The sequence below is a fragment of the Sturnus vulgaris genome, chromosome 1 (genome assembly GCF_052056855.1).
Source record: "Sturnus vulgaris isolate bStuVul1 chromosome 1, bStuVul1.hap1, whole genome shotgun sequence".
Lineage (NCBI taxonomy): Eukaryota > Metazoa > Chordata > Aves > Passeriformes > Sturnidae > Sturnus > Sturnus vulgaris.
The window spans coordinates 150,642,033-150,664,265 of NC_142243.1; the positions used below are offsets into that span (position 1 = coordinate 150,642,033).

The window sequence follows — 22,233 nt, forward strand, 5'->3', positions numbered from 1 at the left end:
GTCTTTTGGCATACATTGTAAAATCGGGATTGAGGGGAAAATATTCATGGTGTGCTATGCCATGGCCACAATCTTCCCAAAATGCACCATGGCCAATTCTAAAAGCACCATTTTGTGTGAAATGTATAGCTATAGATACACTTGCAGTACAGCAGATGCTTAATGAGATAAAATTTTTTTCTAACAATTTTCTCCAAAGCAGTGGGCTCAAAACAGGATAGCTCCTGTCACTGATTTCAGTGGCAGTGGGAGCAGTTCACTATAAGACTTCTACTCATTTTTTTTAATGGGAGATACTAGTATTTATGGTCTGAATTATGAGACAAGAGTCTTCAGATGGCAACACTTGCTGAAGGAGATTTTGAAGAATTAATTTCATTTTTCCAACAGCATAAAAAAATCTATTTGAAATAAGAGATTGCATTGCCAATGTCCTGTGATCTGCTTTGCCTTGGTTCACAGAATCACAGAATTTTTAGGGTTGGAAGGGACGTCTGGAGGTCATCAAGTCACACCCCTGTGCCAAGGCAGGGTCACTTAGAGCAGTTTATAAAGAGATGTTTCCAGGTGGGGTTTGAACGTCTCTGGAGAGGGAGACTCCAAAACCTCCTGAGCATCCTGTTCCAGTGCTCTGCCACCCTCAGCATCTCCTTCAGCTGTGAGTGTGTCCCATCAGTGCCTGTGGATTTTAACAGTTACCCCTGTCTAGCTTCTATCCCAATCCTCTGTGACCAAGGGGAAGTCTTCCTTTCTCCACTTTTCCACTCTTACCTCCAAGGCTCAGGATTCCTGAGGCCCAGCCTAAACATTAAAGTTTGAGGCAAAGAAGGCATTTAGTAATTCTGACTTCTCTATGTTTTTCATCACAAGGACACACATCTGATTCAGAAGCAGCCCCTAATGTGTGTTCACTTCAGTCCCAATTTCTCTACCTCTTTAACCACAGTGGCAGAGGCAGGTGAGGAATGAGGACTGCAGTCAGTTCATCACAAATTGTCTCTGCTGCTCCTTCCTACCCAGGGTGAGGACTCCTCACACTCCTCCTGATACAGTCTGGAAGCAGCTGGCATTGGCTGTCAGATGTGCTGGAAGCTTCTGGAAGCTTCTCAGAGAAGCCACCCTGCAGCCCCCTACTACCAAATCCTAGACACACAAAACCTATACAAAAGATATTTTTTTCCTCATGTGCCATTATGAAGAAATTTAATCCTAGGTTACATAGGTAGCAGAAATAAGGAAATCTGTTTATTGCATGACAGATTAGAGTAGGAAACATTCATAGTAAATTCGTGTTATATGTGCTGATTAGGAAAAACTGAAGAAAATTAATTTTGAGCAATCATTTCTAGCTACAGACAAGGCACAATTCTGCCTTAGCAGGACAGCTGGCAGCTGGGAGGATGTCAGTAATTCAGTGCCAGTCTGTAACAGCTTTCTTTCATTGAAATAAAGGTGTTAAAACCAAAATGGATTTGCAATAGGGAATGCAAAATATGAGCATGTCATTGTCTCTGTCGGCATCACAAATGGAAATGTGTATGTGCTTCCCTCTTATTGTTGATTTCTCATCACTGAAGTCTTTGTCAGGAATGAAACCATTTTAGCAATTCTCTCTGGAGATGTGTGTCTGGAATCTTCTCAGTTTCTTTTACCTGACAGACCCTGCAGCTCTCTGTTCAAGATGATGCCCATCTTCTGACGATTGTTACTACAGGCCTACTTTATCCCACACACTGGAATCCTTTTCCATCATTCATTGGTGCCATTTTCTGTCCATAAGTTCAACACTTCAACTTTCTTCTTCCTTAATTGATCTGAACTGCCAATAAAAAAAGATAGCTTTTTGCAAGCTAATCCACAGGCAGTACTAGTTTTTCTCCAGCAGAAAAAAAATGGTCATCTTTGTTCTCTGAGAATCACATTGTGTGTTTCAGGGTTAAAGACTTCTTACATGTATTATCTTTCATCAGTCAGCTAAAATTGTCATTGTTGTACCCACTTCATCAGGTTTTTTCTTGTATCTCCATGGAGATTTTTTCATAATATTGTGTATAATTAAGTAATTTTAAAGTCAAGAAAAGAACTAGCAAATGGGTTTGTTCCATAAAACAGGTGGTAGTGGGGAAAGTGTAGGTCTTTAGAAAGCATGTCATTCTACAAGAAAAAGGTAGGAGGTTAATTATTTCTATTAATTCAATCTATTAGAAATAATTTATGAATAATATCCATAGACTCACATAATCATAGAATGATTTGAGTTGGAAGGGACACTAAAGACCACCCAGTTCCAACCCCTGCCATGGGCAGGGACACCTTCCACTATCCCAGGTTTCTCCAAGCCTCATCCAGCCTGACCTTGAGCACTTCCAGGGATGGGACATCCACGACTTTCAGTGCTCCACCACCCTCCTAGGGAGGATGTGCATAGTGCTGCATTTTGTAAAGAAGGAAAACATAAGCCTGTGTTTGCATCCAGATTTGTACAGTGGACAAATGCAAAGGTGCATCCAATGTTATGCACATTAAGTCCTGCAGAAGATTATCAAGCCAGTTTAAATCCTTTTTTATCAGGGTTTTTACTAAATTTTTCATCTCTGGATTTATGTAAATGTAATAGTGAGTGGGTTTTTTTTGGAGCTGATGAAGATTGCCTTGAGCTGAACAGAATTAACTGTATGATCACTGGGCACAAATGTCTCAAAATTAACAATATTTAACTTTTTTTTTTTCCTTCTGAAATATAGAATGTCAGTTTTTCTAGTTTTTCCACTTCTTAACTGTATATGGGAGAAAACCTCTAGTTAGCTCTATCATCAGTTAAAGTTATTTAATTCATAGTGCTTATCCATTTGATTTTTTATTAGGCAAAAAATTGTCATGGATAAAGTAAATTTTCATTGAATGGAGAGTAATTATTTTATGTAAATATATGGATTTAATATATACAGAATATGTAGCATATTTTTGTTAGAAAACAGAAGAAGAAAAAATAAGAATCAAGGAAAGAAGTGAAATGTTGAAAATAAAGTGAGTTTAGAGTAAAACTTCTGACCATTTTATACATGACTAAAAGGAAATTATGTAATTTACCATATCCTTGCCAGATATAAAAGAGATTCAGGGTAGATCAATATGTCCTGGTGTGGCCATCACTGGCCTAATGAGAAAGTTGCCATTTCCAACTTACCTGAGCAAGTGCTGCCACTCTGTAGTTTTACACTTTTTAATCTGCCTCATGCTCAGCAACCACAGAGAGAATCACTAAATTCTGAACACAGTGAGCTCCCCAACCAGATCAAATAGTCACAAGATCTAAGCATTAGTGACAACTGCATTTAATATGAAAACCAATTCAGAACAACCAAATCTGACTGTTTCATTTGAGTCAAGCCTAAACACTCCCCTAAAATGATAAACTAAACTGACTGTGAGGCATCACTGAGTAATTTTCAACTTTTCTTTGTTAAAAAAAGGCACTCCAGCATCACACTCCATGCCTGCCACTCCCTGGCTGGTTTTGCACCACTCACCTCAGCATGGTGATCTTGCACACTCAAAAAGAAATGCAATGATAATTTGCTTCTTGTAATATGCATTGCTTTATCATTTAATTTCCATGGTTTTTCTTTTAAATTGCACCCCCAAATTCTTCCTTTCTTTAAAAAGTAAGACTTAAATGTAAACATAAAGAGTATCTCTCCATTTGTGAAAACCACTGAAGAATAACTGGAAGGTGTGCTGTTGCAGGCAGATAATTAGCGTTTCTTTAGTATAGATATGCATAGCTAATTGTAAATTAGGACACAAAATACTACAAATTCAGGATTAAAGGTGAATGGTCTATACAGGCAGGATTTGGGCATTTTTGAAGTCTCGTTCTCTTGATCTGCAGCTATAAAGCATGCAAGCTCGACTCAAATTTTACATTTCTCCTTGTTCTTCTCCCACTTGCTTATTATCTGGAGCTTCAGAAATGAGTTTTTCTGGCTCAGCTGGTATTGTAGGAGACCAACAGAAAGGTCCCATTTGATAGGACAATTCAAGGTGATATAACATATTATATTAATTAGGCAATGCAATGCAAGCTCATAGCTCCTGCTGGACTTGAACTGAATATTGTAGTTATCCTCAACCTCTTTGGCAGATTCTCATTTAATTAGAAAACAAAATCTTCTGTTTTCACCCCCTTGACATTATTACAATAAGGTTTGATTTTTACAGATGTAGCTGGGAATAGAGTTTTATTTAAATTGGCAGTTCCCACTATGTTTTTAATTGCAAAAAGAAAGGCCTTGGTGCTTCTTTCCCTTAGCTTTTTCTTAAGGAACTTAAATAAATGGATCTAAATACTCTTCTCTGCTAATCAGAGAGACCAAATTCTTAACTCTTAGACTAATGTGTGATTTTTTTCTTCACGTAGTTCAAGTGCATGAAAGCAATTTTTAATAAAAATATGCTTCATGCATTCGTGTTGGTGTTTAAAATATTCTGTAGTTGCTGGACTAAACCCAGAAACATCAAGTTAAGAGTAAATGAGAAAGCATCTCCAGATTCACCTACTGTAATAATTTTTCCTGATGTCTTACTAGAAATAACACAGACTAAAATATATTTTGAGTGTGCTTTTCTGAATCTATTCAGATATAGTGAAGTAGTTTCTATTCAGATGTATGCTAGAAGCATGCAGAGAACCTTATATTATTAACTGTTAGTTGATAATTTGCTATTAATTAAGATTTTAATGAAAGCTGAATATAAAATAAATTGCATCACCCTAAATAGACTTTTCTTCCATAAATATTCTTTTTGCTGGGGTTTTGAGGCTGAAGAAAAGAAGGCTCAGGAAGATCTTCTCAACATGTGAAAATATTTAATGAGAGGAGTATAGAAAATGCAGCCACACTTTTCTCAGTGACAACCAATAAGAGTACAGGAGATAATAGGCACAGAATGACATACAAGATTGTGTCAAAAAATAGGAAAATACTTTTTAGTCTGTGTGTGGTCAAACAAGTTGTCCAGGGTTGCTATGTAATCTCCATCACTGGAGATATTGAAATTCACCATGGTGTGGCCCTGACCTACCTGCTCTTGCTGCCTCAAAATTGAGCTAGGGGTTAGACTGAATGACCTTCAAGTGGTGCCTTGAAAGAGAAAAACATTGGAAAAAAAATCTGGTTTTTTTAACATAAAGCTTACAAGGGCTGATCGTTGCCTCTGCAATTTTCAATACTTGAAGCAAAGTCATGGAGACAAATGTCTTTTAATAACATTACTTCAACATTGTTGTCTGGAAGAGGAACTCATGTCTGAAAAGGCATAAAAAGTAATTATCTTCTGACCACTCCTGTTTCTTTTTTTCTTTCAACAAGTCATCACAATATTGCACATACCCCCACTCCCATGGAGAAACAAAGCCTGTCCTTGTTCATTTAATTAAATGTCATTTTAAATGAAGCAAACAGAGAAGCAGAGCTCAGAGAGACTGGGGAATCTTGTCTGGTAAGTAAACTTGTATTTTAAAACAATTGTTTGTGAACATATGGGCAGTCCAGCTTACAAGGACTAGAAGATATGCCTGGACATGCTGAGAAACATGGAAAGCATATTTAATAATCACAGCTCTTCAGTGACTCTGTCTCTTCCATTCAGAGTACTTTCTTCCCATTTTCCTTTCCTTTCTACTATTTTTCAGGGGCACAACAGCAAGAGTGATATTCTACAATGTACAACACAGCTCCTGCTCTCCCAGGGGCCCTGTAAAGAAGTCTGAAGTTGGTGTCATGGGCTAACCCTGGCTGGCAACTAAGCACCACAGAGCCACCTTCTCACCTCCCTCACCTCCACACCTTCCAGCAGGGAAGAGAATGAGAAATAAAAGGTTAACCTTTTCAAATCTGCGGATTTAAATTTATTAAATTGCTCAAACAAGAATAATTTAGTAATTAAAACAAAATGTATTAGAGGTAGTGGTGGTAATAATAGTAGTAATATTAATAATAACAATAATAATAGAAAAGATAAAGGGAGAGAGAGAGAGTAACAAAACCCAAGAGTAACAAGTGATGCACAGTACCATTGCTCAGTGCTCACTGACCAGTGCCCATCCCATCCCTGAGCAGTGATCAGTGTCTCCCAGACAACTCCCCCCAGTTTGTATACTGGGCATGATGTTCTGTGCCATGAAATATCCCTTTTTCCAGTTCAGGTCAACTATTCTGGTTGTGCTCCCTGTCCTCTTTTTTGTGCATCTCCTCAATAGCTGAGTTTGAGATACTGGAAAATCCTTGATTTAAAGTAAACAAAATGCAACTGTGTTAAACTCAATCCAAAACACAGCCCTGTACCAGCTACTAAACAGGGAATCAACTCTGTCAATACAGAGCTGGTAATGCATCTTTTCTTTCAATAATGGTTCAGAACACCTGATGAAGCCCATGTGCCCCCCTGGAACCTATTCTAAACTGTCTTGAGCTTTTTTTTCTGATTTAGAAGTCCTCAGCTGTTTCAGTGATGGACAGAAAAAAAAAAAAACAACTGATGGAGAAATAACTGTGTAAGTCTCTGATATAAATATCCCACCTAAGACAGTGATAGCTGTACAGACAGTGCATTTCCAAGTTTGATGTGAGTTTTAAAAGAAACCATAAAAATAGAAGGAACTGCATTAGTTACATTGAAGAGTGAAGATAGATAGATAAATGACACATTTCCAAGAGGAGCAGCAGTTGCTCCTTTTGACAGAGGCATGGACATGTCATCAGCGACCACAGGGTAACAGCAGTTCAGCATGTGATCTGTCCAGATCTGATGCTCATTTTTTGAAATGACTGCTGTGGATCAATACTTTTTATGATTGCAGATTACAAACCTTACTTTGCTTTGGCAGCTCACAGTTCTCACCTCCAGCTGAAGGTAGGGGGAATTACTCCTCCATTAAACCACTTTTCCATCTGCCACCAGGGCAGCCAATGACACTGAAACAGTTGAATGCTGTTCACAGAACAGATGAAAAGCCAAGATTAGGACTAAAGCTGAACTGATCAGAAGATTGTTCAGCATGATCCATGACTATCAAGTTAAACATACTGAGGATTCATAATTAACTTCCTCACCCACCCAAGAAGAACACAGAACATTTTGAGCTGCTTGTGTTAAGTCTGTTGGAGCTCCCTTGAACAGGTTGGACTCAGACTTGGAACATGTTTTTCCTGATTCTGCTGCAACTTCTGCCACCAAAATTGTGCTGCTGTTCCTGCTAACGCAGTACCACATGTTAGTAGATAGATGTAGTAGCAGAACTGATAGATGAGAGTAAGAAAAGGATAGGGTTTTTTTTAGTTCTAGCTGCTTAGGGAGTGACACAACATGGGATAAATAAATTCTGTGAGGCCTGAGAGGAGATGAACTTAGAATAGTACAAAATTGCATCAATTTATTCAGTGAATCCACGAGGATTATTTCCAGTCACACCATGACACACTTGCATAATTTGTGATTGAGCATAAGCTGGCAGTGATTTTTATTATATTTTTGAAAGGGAGAAAATGTCTCACAGTAGGACCAATGCAATAGGATTGTAGATGCAGACATGCTGTCTGTGATACAAAATACTCAATAAAATATGAATATGGATAACTTAAGGTACTGCTCATGCATATGAATGAAGAGAGAGAAGAAGCAGAGAATGACACAAAGAAGTATATTTTTGTCCATAGTGAAGTCAATGGGAAATTTACTGTTGTATTCAAAGCCAGAAGAAATCACCAGACCCTTTCAAAAACAGTTTGTCCTGTCTATGTGGATTTCCACAGACTTTGTTTTCCTCTTCCATGTTACAGATCTTGGCTGAAATGCAGAGACATGGATAAGACTATTAATTCCATAGAGAAATGAGGAACAGAAAAGAGTGACTTGGGTACAGAATACAGGGCATTTTCTTCAGAGCACAATATGTAACAATAACAAAGCTGCTGTTCCTCTCTGTTGCTGCTTATAATTCCATTTTACACTATTCCTAGTGCACAAAACAGTAGTGTATTAGGAAGTGTGTTGCATAAAATAATACATGTTTTGTTTTAAAATTTGTTAGCTGTCTAGGCACACCCATGGCCTCACAGGCAGTTCCAGTGTCGTAAGTGCTGCCAGGTTTTGAAGCAGGGCTTTGAATTTAATCTGAAAGGCCTTATGCAAAGTAAAGGGATGAACAGAAAGATTGCAACTATTTATACAAATATATTTGTTATGTTTTTGAAATTGTGTTATTATATTTTTATTATATTATATTTTTGAAAGTGCCTAATATGCAGCAAAAGGATGTCCCTTTCTAGGTTAAGATATTCTTAACAGTGGGATTCCCTCCATGTCCCTGAAGGTGCTGTTTTATGAACTGGTAGATCTTATTAATTTTTCATGATGTTCAGCCAAATCTTGCCTTTACCTAATTCCCCCTTATTTTCTCGATAAAGGTTTTATATCACACAAAATATCTTGAAGCCTAAGGTGTGTGTAATTTTACTAATTGTCTGTATTCTCCACACTCAGTTGGACCACTGTTCTCCCTGTGCACTAATGGCCTTTTAAAAGGCACATTGGAGCCTGAAAAAGAGAATTTTAAGTATGTGCACTTGACAGAGTGGGTAGATTTTAGCTGAGGGTATTGACGATTTTCACTAACATAGCAACACTACACATTAAGTAACCCCATGCTACTAGTGGAGCAAAGAATTGTTCATAAATGGCAAAAGTAGGCTTGGAAGAAGGGATCTGTTATTTTAAAATCTCAGGTTTTCAATTCCTATCTTTCCATTTTGGTTCTTTTGATTTAATTTTGTTTCCTTTAATTAAGCAACATGATAACTGTGAAACAAAAATAATGTTCAATGAGACAAAAAGTAAATGCAACCTTTCAAATAAAGCTCAAGCTTTCTGCCAGCTCTCTGAGTGGTTTTGTCCTATGCCACTAATTCTTGTGCTCTCGTTGCCTCCCACTTCTTTCTTATTGATCTATTTTGGCTTTCTGATTTCCTTTTTATTTCATTACATATTTCATAATGCCATTTCTGCTCCAAATTATTATTTTTTTCCCTTAAGCTCTAGGTGTTCCATTCTGACCTTACTGATCCAGTTTTCCACTTTGTCTCCTCTGTGCTGTGTATATTTGTTATGAAACATGCAAGACTGCTCCTCTGGAACTTAGGCCAGCAAGAATAGAATGGTCTGTGTATGCAACACTACAGAATATGAAATTTTATTGGTATTTGGTATTAAATTCAGCCTCCTTGTAGGGTCCCAGACAAAGTAAGTAATTATCTGAAAAGAACCCTGAACTCTGCTATCACTGTAGAGACATTTAGAAGACTTTTTGTTGGCAAGGACCATAAAAACACAAAAAATACTCTGGCGAATTAACTAAACAGGTGATCAAGATGCAGTGTTTACATTTTTTTCCCCCACTGTTTAAATTAATTTCTTTGCTCAGTTCAATTTGCTAGCACAGGTGTAGTCAAGAAAATTTTCAAAAGAGACTATTCTGCTTTCTTTCTTGTTAATTTTTTTGAATCAGACCTATTTGATTGATAATAAAACCAAACCAAACTAACCCAACAAACAAAAAAACTCACAGTTTTGTTTATTTTCAAGGGACTTGTACATTGCAATAAAAGAATACTTATATTTCCTCAGGCCAAGGATGTTTCAAAGGTGATAACCTTCCAATGAACACCAAAGAATGAAGCATATAGACCTTCAATTTCTAATTTTTAGAAATCAAAATCTAAGTTAAAATATCTCAAAGTTATTTTGTCTGAAGACTCTGAGAGTCTAATTAGTACGGAAGTAATTGTGAGCTACATTAAATTAAGTATCAATTTTAAAAAATCAAAATGTCACAATAACCAGCTCTGGGGAGGCTGGAGCCTGATGTAGAGCATTTAGAGAGCTAGACATCCCCAAGCCAGCCACATAACAACCAACATCCTGGCTGATAAGGCTCCTAAAGTCAGATATTATTCAAGAACTGCCATGATTTTACATTGTTTTCCAAAGAAACAGATTTTACGGAGTCACATTTTCCATCTGCCTTTCCGGTCATTTTCTGTGTGCCAATCTGATCATACAACTTTGATTAAATGATATGTTTCAGCTTAATTCTATGGAAAAAAAAAAATCTCCAAACTTCTAAATTCCTAGATGTTCTTTGACAGAGAATGTCTAGATATTGAAGAAAGCCCATAATAGGACCATATTCAGACAAAAACTGGATTTTCAATTAAAAAGAGTTTCAAGCAAACATTTTCATTCTTTTTTTTGTTTGCTACTCCATACTTGTCTATCAGCGTAGGGATAATTATTATTCCCAAGGAAACCATCCCATATGATAATGGACAACAATACTCCAGAATGCACAGTTCTGAGTTGGTACTGGAAATGAGCTGAGAATGTACTGGAAAAATGCAGCTAGAACAGAACCAGAGATATCCAGTTGCTTTTGGGTGGGCTGAAAAAGGTGACGAAGAAGGGAAGAGAAAGGAGGAGAATCTTTAATCTTGGTAATGGAGCCAAAAAGGAATATAAAACACAAGCACCCAAGTAATTCAGAGCTGTGACAGTCATCTAAAGTATTTATTATAAAGATTTACAGAACATTTGTCCTGCAAGTTTGGAACTGGTTGCAAACACCCATCTGCCCTCTCACAGCAAGACATTGCAATCACCAGATGAATTGAACAGAAAAACTAGAGAGAGATGTGACATCCTGCCTTTACTGCTCAAGGGATTCACTGTTAGGAAATCAGCTTTCTGTCTTTCCTGCTTTAAAGACAGCTTTTTACTATAACTAAAACAACAATTGAATCTGTGGAGATGCTCAAAGCCAGGTTGGATGGGGCTTTGTGCAACCTGGTCTGGTGGAAGACTCTGCCCATGGTGGGGAGTTTGGAACTAGATGTTAAGATCCCTTATCACTCTAATCATTCTCTGATTCTGTGAATTACATCTCCAAACCATTCCAAAGTAGCAGCAATCTCCATTGTTGTATCATTCTCTTTCTCTCGGTAGCATCTTAATAAGAAAACTACAATGAAAATAAGTCTAGCACTCTATTACTCCTGCAAAAACCTCAGCTTTGTGTTGAATTTGTTGTGTTATTAACTCAGAGATCCCAGTTGGTTAAACCCATCAAGGGAAGAAATCTACAAGTAAAAACACTTCTACAACTTTTTGTATCCACAGGGTATTGGAAATGAGAATTCTGAGCTCTTCCATTCTTCCAAGTTCAGACAGTTTTGAGTCAGTGTTCAAATGAGAAAACTATAAGTTACACCTGTATGGCAAGAAAAAAAAAAAAAAGGTTTTGTGCAGACGTGGATCATGTTTAAACATTTTTAAAGATTTTTTTTTTAGCATGGCTGTATTAGATAATGGAAGGCAGTATAGAGTTCCTTGATATAGAATAAATCCTTTTTATTAAGCCTCAGAATATAGTGCAGTGTCTTACTGATGCCATTTGGGGTGAAGATGGAAAGAAAAGTAGGGGACACTTAACCACTTCCATCAGATAATCTCAACAGTTATTCTCATGCAAAAGAAAAAAATAAACAAAAGAAAAAAACTTCTTTGTGTAGTACTTAGAACACTTTTCACTTTTCTCTAGCATGGAAGGAAGCAAAATCATAGAAGTAAATCTGATGAACACTCAGTCTGTAAAGAAAATTATTCTCTTTAGAAAATCAGTATATAACATAGATTGCTATTGAAAGAGTGGGTTTTAAAGGTCTGAGAAGGTCCTGTAGAGACAGATGAGATTTTGTGCACACCTACCTTCAACTCCAGCCAAATTAAGAGAAAAACTCTTCCCTGTGTCAAGAATTTTCTACACTGATAGTGTACATACTGAAATATACTATGTCTTTTCTTACATATTTTTATTTTTTTAAGCAACAAAACATACCTCTCTGAAGATGGTAAGATTCAACCTTCTGCTCATTTTTATTTGTCCCCAATTAATGCTAACCTTCTTAACACTTAACCTAATCCTTACTCTTACCAATATTAATATCCTTATATTACCATGGGTAGTATAAAAATATTTAGATACTGAATGGAAGTTCCTCCCCCTTCTTTCACACCTTTAAAATTCTTATATATCATCAAATCACAGAATGATCAAGGTTAGCAAAGATCTACAAGAACATGTACTGAATACTGACTTGTTCATTAAACAATAGTGGGAAGTGCCACACCCACCTGTTTTTTGAGCACTTCCTATTGGAAGGAAATGGTAAAAGATATTTTTCTTTGTCAACCTTGCTGGTTAGCATAACATCCTATTAGAAGCTGAATTGCAGCATCAAAAAATAATGATGCACATCAGATGTGCAAATTGCAGAAGAGAAGCTAAAAGGAGCTTTTTGGTGTGAACCTGTGCAGGACTGAACTTGCCCCTTTCAAATCAGAGAAGCTCTGATGTGGATTTCAAGCTTCCTGTCATCTTGTGAACTGCTGCTCATCTTCAGCAATATGTCATCATTAACAGTATGTCTTCCCTCCCTTTTAAGCACTATGCCATCGTTAATTTCGAGCTGCTGCATTCCTCGGGATGCTCAGCTTGAATACAAGTTTAATGAGGTTGAGACACATAAAGTTAGGTAGTTGTGTATGAGGAAAATCAAAATGGAGAAGGAAAAAAAAAATAAGAAAATAAAAGAAAACAAGGGGTGGAACAAAACAGTTTTGCTAATGTGTTTAAGGAATAAATTGAATTTAAAGAAATTCCAGTCCATCTCCATTTGCCTTTATCATTACAGCACCCAAGACTGAATTTGAATGTTTTCTGCTGATCTTGATGAGTTCTGGGGTTTTTTTATGAAGGAGTTGATGAAGAATTCCATGATCTGATGGAATCTGATGAACTGTGGTGTTCTGCCCCAGAACAAGTGATTTGTAAGGGACAGGTCGACCTGGTAGGTTAAACAATTAAGTGGTTAACACGAGCCTTCTACAAATGTCAGGAAATGGTAAAGTGGTATTTTACATTATTTTAAATATTCTATATTTCTGGCAGTGGGAAATAATTTAAACTGATGCATCTGCTGGTTTTCTAGATGTAGAAATAATTCTTTAAGCTCTTTTAAGCAGGATTATTCCTGCACATTTTTATATAATCTGGTATGCTTTGAGCATTAATGGTTAACTAATAGCGATAAAAATATTTATTCATGACATGGAAAACTACCAGCCGGGAGTTTAACTTTTTTTTTTTTTTTTCCCCAGAAAGAGAGAAATGATAAAATAATGAAATAAAATGGAGAAAAAATTGCCATGCTGGTGAAATTAACTGAGTTTGAATTACTACAACAACTTTCCCTGGGCTCACTTTATTTGACTTTATTGCTTTTAGCTCTTCACTTCACAACTGCCTCTCTTGAAAGAATCTTAAACTTTCAATGCTTTGCTGTAGGCTGAGTTGATGAGGAAAGGAAGCTTTCTTCTGCCTTCTTTCAAGAGTGGTCCCCACCTAGCTGCTTCACCATAATAAACATTCACAGTGGTGCATCTCAAATTGTAAATCTGAGGCAAAGGTCGACTGCAGCTTGCCAGGAATGGTATCCTTACATTTCTTTCTAAATTCAACATTTTTATTTACTTGAGGATATTAACGTTTGGTAACAATAAAGGGAAAAGACTCATGCAATACTATTATTAAGCTTGATTTTTAACATCTTCTTTGCTGTGACTACATAAATACATTTTATTTAAATTGAGGTGTCAAAATTAGGTGCTTAAATAAGAATTCTATCCATTTTTGGGAGAATTTGCTGCTGGTAAGAACTGCATAGTAATAGGAGGATTTTGAAGCATTTTAATAGTTGTGATATTATTGTTCACACAGAGGTATATCTCAGAGCCCAGAAAACAGATGTTTCTCTCTTGTCCAGTTAAGTTATTCCTTAAAATGATTGCAGTCTGATGGTAGGGAATTAAAACTTATGATTGTTTGGAGTGTGCAAATAGTCAGTTCATTCATTGTTGTGTAGACCACTCCCAGTCTGTTTCACCTGAGGGATGTCACATCTTGTGGGGACTGAAAGAGGCTGAAGTGTCCCCTCTTCTCTGCTAATGATACAAAGAACTTACAGTGTGCACACCTTCAATTTGAGCACATTAACAGAGTTTCAAAATGAAAGAAGGATTCATGGGTCCCTTCTGTTAAAGTTTGGGAGAATTCCTGTGCTTTTATTTTGCCGTTATCTCCTGCTACAGTTCTCACTCATCCCTCTTGTAGAAACATGTGATAGTCACTCATTTTAGTTATGACATAAAATTTATTCTATCCTTTTTTTTTCCCATTATAGCATTCTGCTGAAGAAAATAAGTTATATAAATCCATCTGGTTTATGTGACAAGGTTAAATCTATTTTACTTCTGTGACAAGATTTTGGTTGCAGGGAGGCTACAGTGACTGATTCTGTGAGATGCTGAAAGTTCCCATTATCAACACAGTCAATACCAGCTGGCTCCAAGATGGACCCATTGCTGGGGCTAAGGCTGAGCCCATCAGGAATGGTGGGAGTGCCTCTGGGATAACAGGTATAAGAGGGGAGAAACACCTGCTGTGCAGCAGCAGCTGGATGGAAATGAGAATTTATGAGAGAAAGAGCTCTACAGATAGCCAGGTGAGTGCACAAGGAGGGGCAGGAGCTGCTCCAGGTGCCAGAGCTGAGGCTCCCCTGCAGCCCCTGGTGCAGCCCAGGTGAGGCAGCTGTGCCTGCAGCCCATGGGGGTCCATGGGGGAGCAGGGATCCACTTGCAGCCCCTGCAGGACCACACACCAGAGCAGGGGGATGCCCAAGGGTCTGTGACCTCGTGGGGAACCCACATTAGAACAGGGTCATGGCATGGACCTGTGGAGGAAGGAGCTCAGCTGGATCAGATTTGATGCCTGGACTTGTGACTCCACAGGGGAGTTACTCTGGAGCAGCCTGTTCCTGAAGGACTGCATCCCATGGAAAAGACCCACGCTGGAGCAGCTCGTGAAGAACTGCAGCCCACGGGAAGGACATTGGAGAAGTTCATGCAGGACTGTCTCCCATGGGAGGAACTTCACACTGGAGCAGAGGAAGAGTGTGAGGAGGAATGAACAGCAGGGATAACAAGATGAACTGGTCATAACTCCCCTTCATCACTCCCTGAGGTGGAGGATTGAGGAGTGAAATTCAAACTGGGAAGCGGGGGAGGGAGTCACTGAAAGATGTTTTCACGAATTGATTTGATATTTCCTCACTCTACTTTCAGTTCTTAGGTAACAAATCAAATTAATTTCCCCAAGTAAACTCCATTTTGACCCTGATGGGAATTGCTGACAGCAGTTTGGACATCATGAGGAATTTCTTCACTGAAAAGGTTGTGAATCATTGGAACAGGCTGCCCAGGTGGAGTCGCTATCCCTTGTGGTCTTCAAGAAACAACTGGGCATGGCACTCAGTGACTTAATTGTGGTTTAATTGACAAGATGGTGATCAGTCAGAAGTTGGACTGAATGACCTTGGCAGTCTTTTCCAACCTAAATGATTCTGTGATTCTTTGATCTTCCCTGCTGTTTTATTTATTCCCTGCTGTTTTATTTATTCCCTGTTGTTTTATTTTCTCTTCCCTGTTTAGATGAGGAGGGGAGTGACAAAGCAGATTTGGTGGGCACCTGGTGTCCAGGGGTCAATCCACCACAATGAAATTTTGGAAGATATTGATGTGGAAACTATAACCACAATAAGATCCATCCACACTATGAGCACAGTGGAAGGAAGAAGGAGGTCACAGTGATCACTCTAGCTTCATCTGAATTGATTTTTCTGCACCTCATGGGGCACAGCATGTATGCACCAAAGTTTTCTTCAGATATATCCATTATACTCTACAGTGAGTTGTTCTTGCTTAAGGCATAAAGCCCTTTGCACTCTAAGATTATTGTCAGAATGCAATCTTTATGTTTCAAGATTTGCTTGGTTTTGGGCTTTCATCATTTCCGAAGTGTAATTTTCAACTAGAAGAACCATTTTCCTTCAGCAAACTATCTTCTTGCAATGCTTGAAGAGAAGTAATAGTTGAGTTTCCATGCTTTTGGGTGCCCAGTGGAATTTAATAAAACTCTGAGGTTTGCAGTCAAAATTAAAAAGTTTTTCATTAGATACAAAAGATGTAAAATTGCCATATCTGCTGTAAAACTGTGTGTCTTATTGTTCTTAATAATAACTTAATAATAACTTAATAATGACTTAATAATAACTAAATATTTCTGCAGTTCCATGGGCTGGGAAAAACTCTTTGTTCAATTTATCTAATGAAGTAAATTGAGAAAAGAGCTTCTTGTAAAGAGGATATCCAGACTACATGTGAAATAACAGGAGAAATGCAAGGAATGATGAAAGATTAAGTACTCATTTGCTCACATTTCAACTGGTAGCTTTTATGAACACTTGACTTATCAATACTTTCTTTTCTCACCTAATTTCCCCATTGCCTCTTCCATTTCTAATCTTTGTGAATAGAGGAACGTGTGGGAAGAAGGAGCAGAATTTTAAAGATTTTTTTTAAATGAGAGAACAAGAGTAAAACTAGAGTTAGTTCAAATTTTTTTCATGTGAATATTTGACTTCATTTTGGTATTGCTTTTTATAATCTAAATCTGAATCTCCATTCTAGCCACTCACTGTCTGTTCATCTTTAATGTATCACAGAATAGTCACAGTCCTGACTGTAGAATAAGCTTATAATAAAAAATAAATTTAAGAAGTTAGCTATATTTGCAGCATTTGGAAGAAGTTTCCAGTTACCCAGTTTGAGAGGTTTTATATTATATATCTAGTGTAAGAACTTAATGATACTTGCCTCTGAAGTTGAGAATATGACTTGCATAAAGGATGTATGGGATTGCAAAAAAAAGCACATGAAACAGACACCAAGCTTTTCTTACATGTCACCTACCACACCTGCAGGAAGTGACCTTATGTCGTTTAGATTTTGCCTACAAAAAATGCAAATCAGACTCAGCAAGAATTATACAAGAGCAGAACAAAGATTATCTAGCACAGAGGAAGGGAAGCTGAGTCCTCATTATAAATTAAATTGTATAAAAATAAAAGAGAATGCTCTATACCCTTTTTCTGAGTCCAAAGTAAGTCATTGTTTCTTCAAAGGATGATTCCCTATGGAAATATGAAGTATAATTTATCTTTTTTTTTTTTTTTTTTTTTTTTGCTATTACAATGTTTTTCAGTTTCTCATTTATCCCAATTGTAAAGTATATCATTCATTGATATGACTCCAAATTTCAATCCCATGCAGGCCTCTCACTAATAATGTGAAAGCTGATAAATTAGTGAAGTAATGACAGTAGATATTTTTACATGATTATGGAAATGACACTAGGGAAAATGCTAAGTATTTGTTATTTTTGGTATGATGGACATACTTTAACTACAGAGCCAGAAAGAAATTTTCCATAATTTGGAGTAGTAAGATTATGGGTTGCAGAACCAAACAGAGATCAAGACATATTTCCTCAGAATTACAAAATGTATGAAATACATCTAAAGTAATGTGACAACCAGGTAAAAAACCTCTTTATCTCAGCATGAAAAATAGTAGTGAAAGGGATGTTTTTTCTGTATCAGACCTATACTGTTCTAACACCTGCAAACATTTCATAAGTCGCTAGGTTTTCCATTCCTCAGTGCAATTTTTTAGAGCTCTGGCTTGAATGAAACCATTCTGTAAATTGTATGATACAGTAGCTGCCGTTCAGGATGCTCTGGAGCAGGAGCAGTCTGTGATGTGGATGATGACTCAAGCAAAACCAATGTGGTTTATCCTAAAGGGAGTTTGTTTTCCTTGCACGTTCATAAGATCAGATGTGACCTTCAGAATTTTATAACACAGAGCTGTGTCCTGGTTCACCTCTCAATCCACTAGACACATCAAGGGTGGAATAAAGTTCTAGCTTTCATTATCTGTGGTGTAGATGTCTCCATCTGAATTAGGTATCCAGATTCTTTTCCTAAAAGGCTATGGGGAAGGCAGCAAGATTTATGCAAGATCCATCTCATTCAGGAGTAGATAGCTTCAGCAGATTGGATGAAACATCCTCCACAATTTCTTATTTCACTTTATCAGGGGTATAAAGGCACCTTATTCAGATGTTCTGATGTAAAAGCCTTCAGAGAATCCACCTCCAACACAACTAAATGCAGAATCTACCTACAAGATAAGCAAAATAAATTCTGCTCTTATTGCACATCAGCTTCCATGGGAAACAGAATTTTATTTGAAAAGACAGTAAATTTTAGACCCAATACCAGGAATTTAAACTCAGTAGGATTTTTCCACAGAATAATTATTCCATGATTTTTGGTATGTTCTGTATCTGAAAGTCTGAAAACATGGGCCATGCATCATTATGTAGATCAAATTAGTCTGAAGAACTTAAATAAATTTGAGGGGATTTTTTCAGCAGCTTGCAAACTGATACAGAAAACAAATTAACTAGGCTGAAAAAATATAATGTAAAATGTTGTTGCAAACTTACTATACACATATTAACTATAACTTCAAAATTTATGCTGTTGCTGTTTTTTTACTGTTCTTCACTTCAAGATAAAGGTCAGAGGGCCACGTTGGAACGTCTTGTTGAATAATCTAAAAATCTGTAATTAAAAAATAAAGAAAACATGCATTTCATTTTATTTTATGTATGCTTAGATGGATTTAAGATGAGTATATTTTAAGTCATTATCAAAAAATCTGTTTCACTCTTCTGCTTTTTCATCCCCTTTTTAAGTTCCTTTAAGTAAAAATAGGCATTGCATTTTCATGCTCAGCAATTGTCAAAGAATATGAATCACAGAATTGCAGAATCAGCCTGCCTGGAAGGGACCATAGGGAGTGACCCAGTCCAGTTTCCCTGCTTAAACAGGGTCATCCCAGAGCAGGTAGCTCAGGATGGCATCCACAGATGGTTTTGGAATATCTCCAGTGGGGTAGACTCCACACCCTCTCTGGGAAACCTCTTCAGTGCTTGGTCACTGCACAGCGAAGCTCTTCCTCATTTCAGGAGGAACGTCCTGTGCATCAGTTCCTGCCCTTTTACTTTATCACTTGACACAACCGAGCAGAGTCTGGTCCATCATCAGGGAGCTGGACTTGATGATCCGTGTGGGTCCCTTCCAGCTCAGGAGACTCTGTGTCTGTAGCTGGGAATTTCTGGGCATAATCATGCTGAGAATCACTTTGGAAGAAATCTCAATGAGTTTTTGTATTTTCCTTTTGTCTGAAAATTTTGTGTCTGTTGTAACAGTAGCTCCTGTTAAGATGATAACCTTTGAAGATTTACACATTTTTTTCATCTACCACTTTTCCCAAGACTTTTGTTTCCTGTTCTACTAATTTTTCTGCTGACACACTTTTAGTTTTATTTCCCCAGTTCCTCATTTCTGTTTCTTATTTTTAAAGCTCAGTAATAACAGTATTTCAAGATCCATATGATTTTATGTTAGATAAATATTTACCTTGCCTTGTTTCTTTCTCACCCACCATGGCAATATTTTTAAGGAGTTTGACTCTGCTCATCCTCTTTGATCTCTGCTTGATTTTGCAGTGTGATGTAAAATGATGATGTCTTTGTTGTCCTTTTCAGGGGTTCTTTTCATTTGCTGTGAGGAGACGTGACTAAAAGATTTACCGTAAGTGTCCAGAAGAGCTGCCTCCAAGAGTCACCCACTAAGACATGATTTCTATTTGATTTCTCTTCCTCTAAGCAGTATTGTAAACTTCTCAAACAACCTGTACACTAGAAGTCATGGAAAAAATAAAGATTCTCCTGCTTTATTTTCATCTATCTAGCAGGGCTGCAGAAACAAAAAGTTCTTTTGTTTAAATCTCCCTAGGAACCACTATGTCAAAGTGAGGACAATGAAAGAAAATGGCTTTAATTGCTTGGGGTTTTTTTTTTGTTGTTGTTGTTTGTTTGTTTTTTAACCAAAGTAAAAACTTTTTTATAAGGGATTTTCTTCATGAGAGAAGAAACGTTGACTTTTCCTTAAGGCTGTAGGTTCCTAGTAACTGTCTTTCTGAAATGACAATGTTCCTTTGTCAATTATTCAGGTGATTTGCCATGTAGTGCAATCCAGAAGTCTTTCACTACACACACAGACACACACAGACACACAAATTGTTCGTAACAAGATCATATCAAGATCTCATATATTTGCTCCTCACAATTTGCTTTTTGACACCATGTTCTTTCTAAAACCTTTCTTCCCACCCAGATTTCTCATCTGCCTTTCTTGTCTTTCCTAGCTTTTCTCAGCTGGGGTTTTGCTCATTCAGTTTGGACACCCACATTTAAGTCTGTGTCAGAGCTGGGAGGTTTCAGTTTCCATGGTGATCAGTGGAGTTCAGGAAGTAAATCAAATAAAATATAGGTAATATAGACCCAGATTGTTTATCTAAATATCTTTGCAAGACTTTATTAAATTATTTGCAAATTATTTGCTTAAACTCTAGTATTATTTGAGAGTTACCATGTACTGGCATAGACATTAAGGGTTGGAAAAAAACTGCTTGAAGAAAAATTTAAAAAGAGGCAAAAGGTACAAGAGATAGACTGTATGAGATTATGCTCCTTGGATGTTGGAAACCTTCAGGTGGTCAGTGCTGGATGGATTTCTCTGTCAGGTGATGCAGAATGCTGGGCAGGAACCCGTCTATGCTGCAGGAAGGTGAAGCTCACATCATAAAATATGTGGGAGACCATTTCCCAGTCTTGTACTCTCCTCTCTATACCCATTTGTCCTGTTCTATTCAGTGCCCAGTATTTTTCTTTATTAGCAATTTTTGCATTATCTACCCTCCTTCAAATAATCAGACTTACTTCCTCTCCTGTTAGCATTTAATCTACAGCTTGAGCTTCATTCTCTTTCACATGACCATGAATAATCAAGCTATGGCTTGAGCTGCCATTGTCTGCAGTGCAGCTGCTGGGTTCACAATCCTGCTGGAGAAGATGGAAATGAGAAAAAAAAAAGCTAAAATACCTAGAAAATTAAGAGGCTTTAGCATTTCTTGGAAGACCACACCTAGCACTTCTTCTAACAGGAGGGGGAAAGAGGTAACTCTTACAGGGACACCCCATGTATTATGTTCCTAGTCATCTCTGAAGCAAGGAGTCAGGCAAAGGAAAAGTGGGGCTCTTGATCTTGTATCTAATAGATGCAAACAGTTAGCTAAAAAATATAAGTACAAACTTAACCTGAGGATGATGTCATCTGGGATATGTGGTCCTTGATGGCTTGCATTTTGAAGCCAAAATCAGCAAAGCAACTGTCATCACAATTTACTTTGCTTGATCTACAGTTTTTAGATCTATACATGTCTCTTGTGTTTATCTCCAGGATTCATGCTTTTAAACATTTTATTTCTCATTTCTACAATGGCATTTCAGAATGCCATTAAAAAGAATGATTTTTCCTCAAAGCAAATTACAAAGAGCTGGGAATAACATACTGAGAGGAAAATAAGGACATGAAGTGGGAGAAGAAAACAAGGTTTATTTAAAATGCAAGGGGCAAAACCAGCTTTCAATATGAGGCATTTTTCCTACATATAGTTACAAAGTACCAACCTCAGTGTTAAAGAATGATCACTAATCTGAAATACGTTGTTTTCCCCCCACAGAAATCTAGTTACAGTATTTTTATTTATTCTCTTGGGTTCTTCAAATTAGGGTAAGTCATCCATAAAGTCTCATGTATAATTCATGCTAAGACTTAGTGCACTGTGTATTTGCCCTGCTTCAGTAAAATCACATTAAAATTTGACTTTCTATATCGAGTGCTTATTTGTTTAAAATTTTAATTAGAGTCATAATTATGTCTAGTGTTCACAATAGTCAATTTTAACAGTAGACCTGGACAAAAACAATTAGATCAGGATGCCTTTTTATAGATTATTTTTTTCCTCCCCATTGCCCTAAATTAAAGTGAAAGAGCTTTGAGGAAAAAACACATATATCCTGTTTTAAAGATACAATAACATAAAATGAAATTAAAATTAAGGAAAGAGTCACTAGATATTAATGGGAATTTCTGGAAATACAGTGTATTATCAGGATCTTACTTGCATTCTCAGTAAATAAGCAAATAATAACTCTATTGAAAACATAGCAATTTTACTGGTAAGAAT

At 37.1% G+C, this 22,233-nt stretch overlaps 1 long non-coding RNA gene across 3 annotated transcripts in view; it reads right to left on the minus strand.

The window, feature by feature from the left end:
* Window positions 1-22,233, minus strand: part of LOC148225587 (uncharacterized) — a 34,379-nt gene that overhangs the window by 10,444 nt on the left and 1,702 nt on the right. Inside the window, exon 2 of one of the 3 annotated variants that reach the window (XR_015808592.1) lies at window positions 20,504-21,046. The exons of the other annotated variants lie outside the window; for them this stretch is intronic. This is a non-coding gene — a long non-coding RNA (uncharacterized LOC148225587). Of the gene's footprint in view, window positions 1-20,503; window positions 21,047-22,233 lie in introns of those variants that run through there. 3 annotated transcript variants of the gene reach the window in all.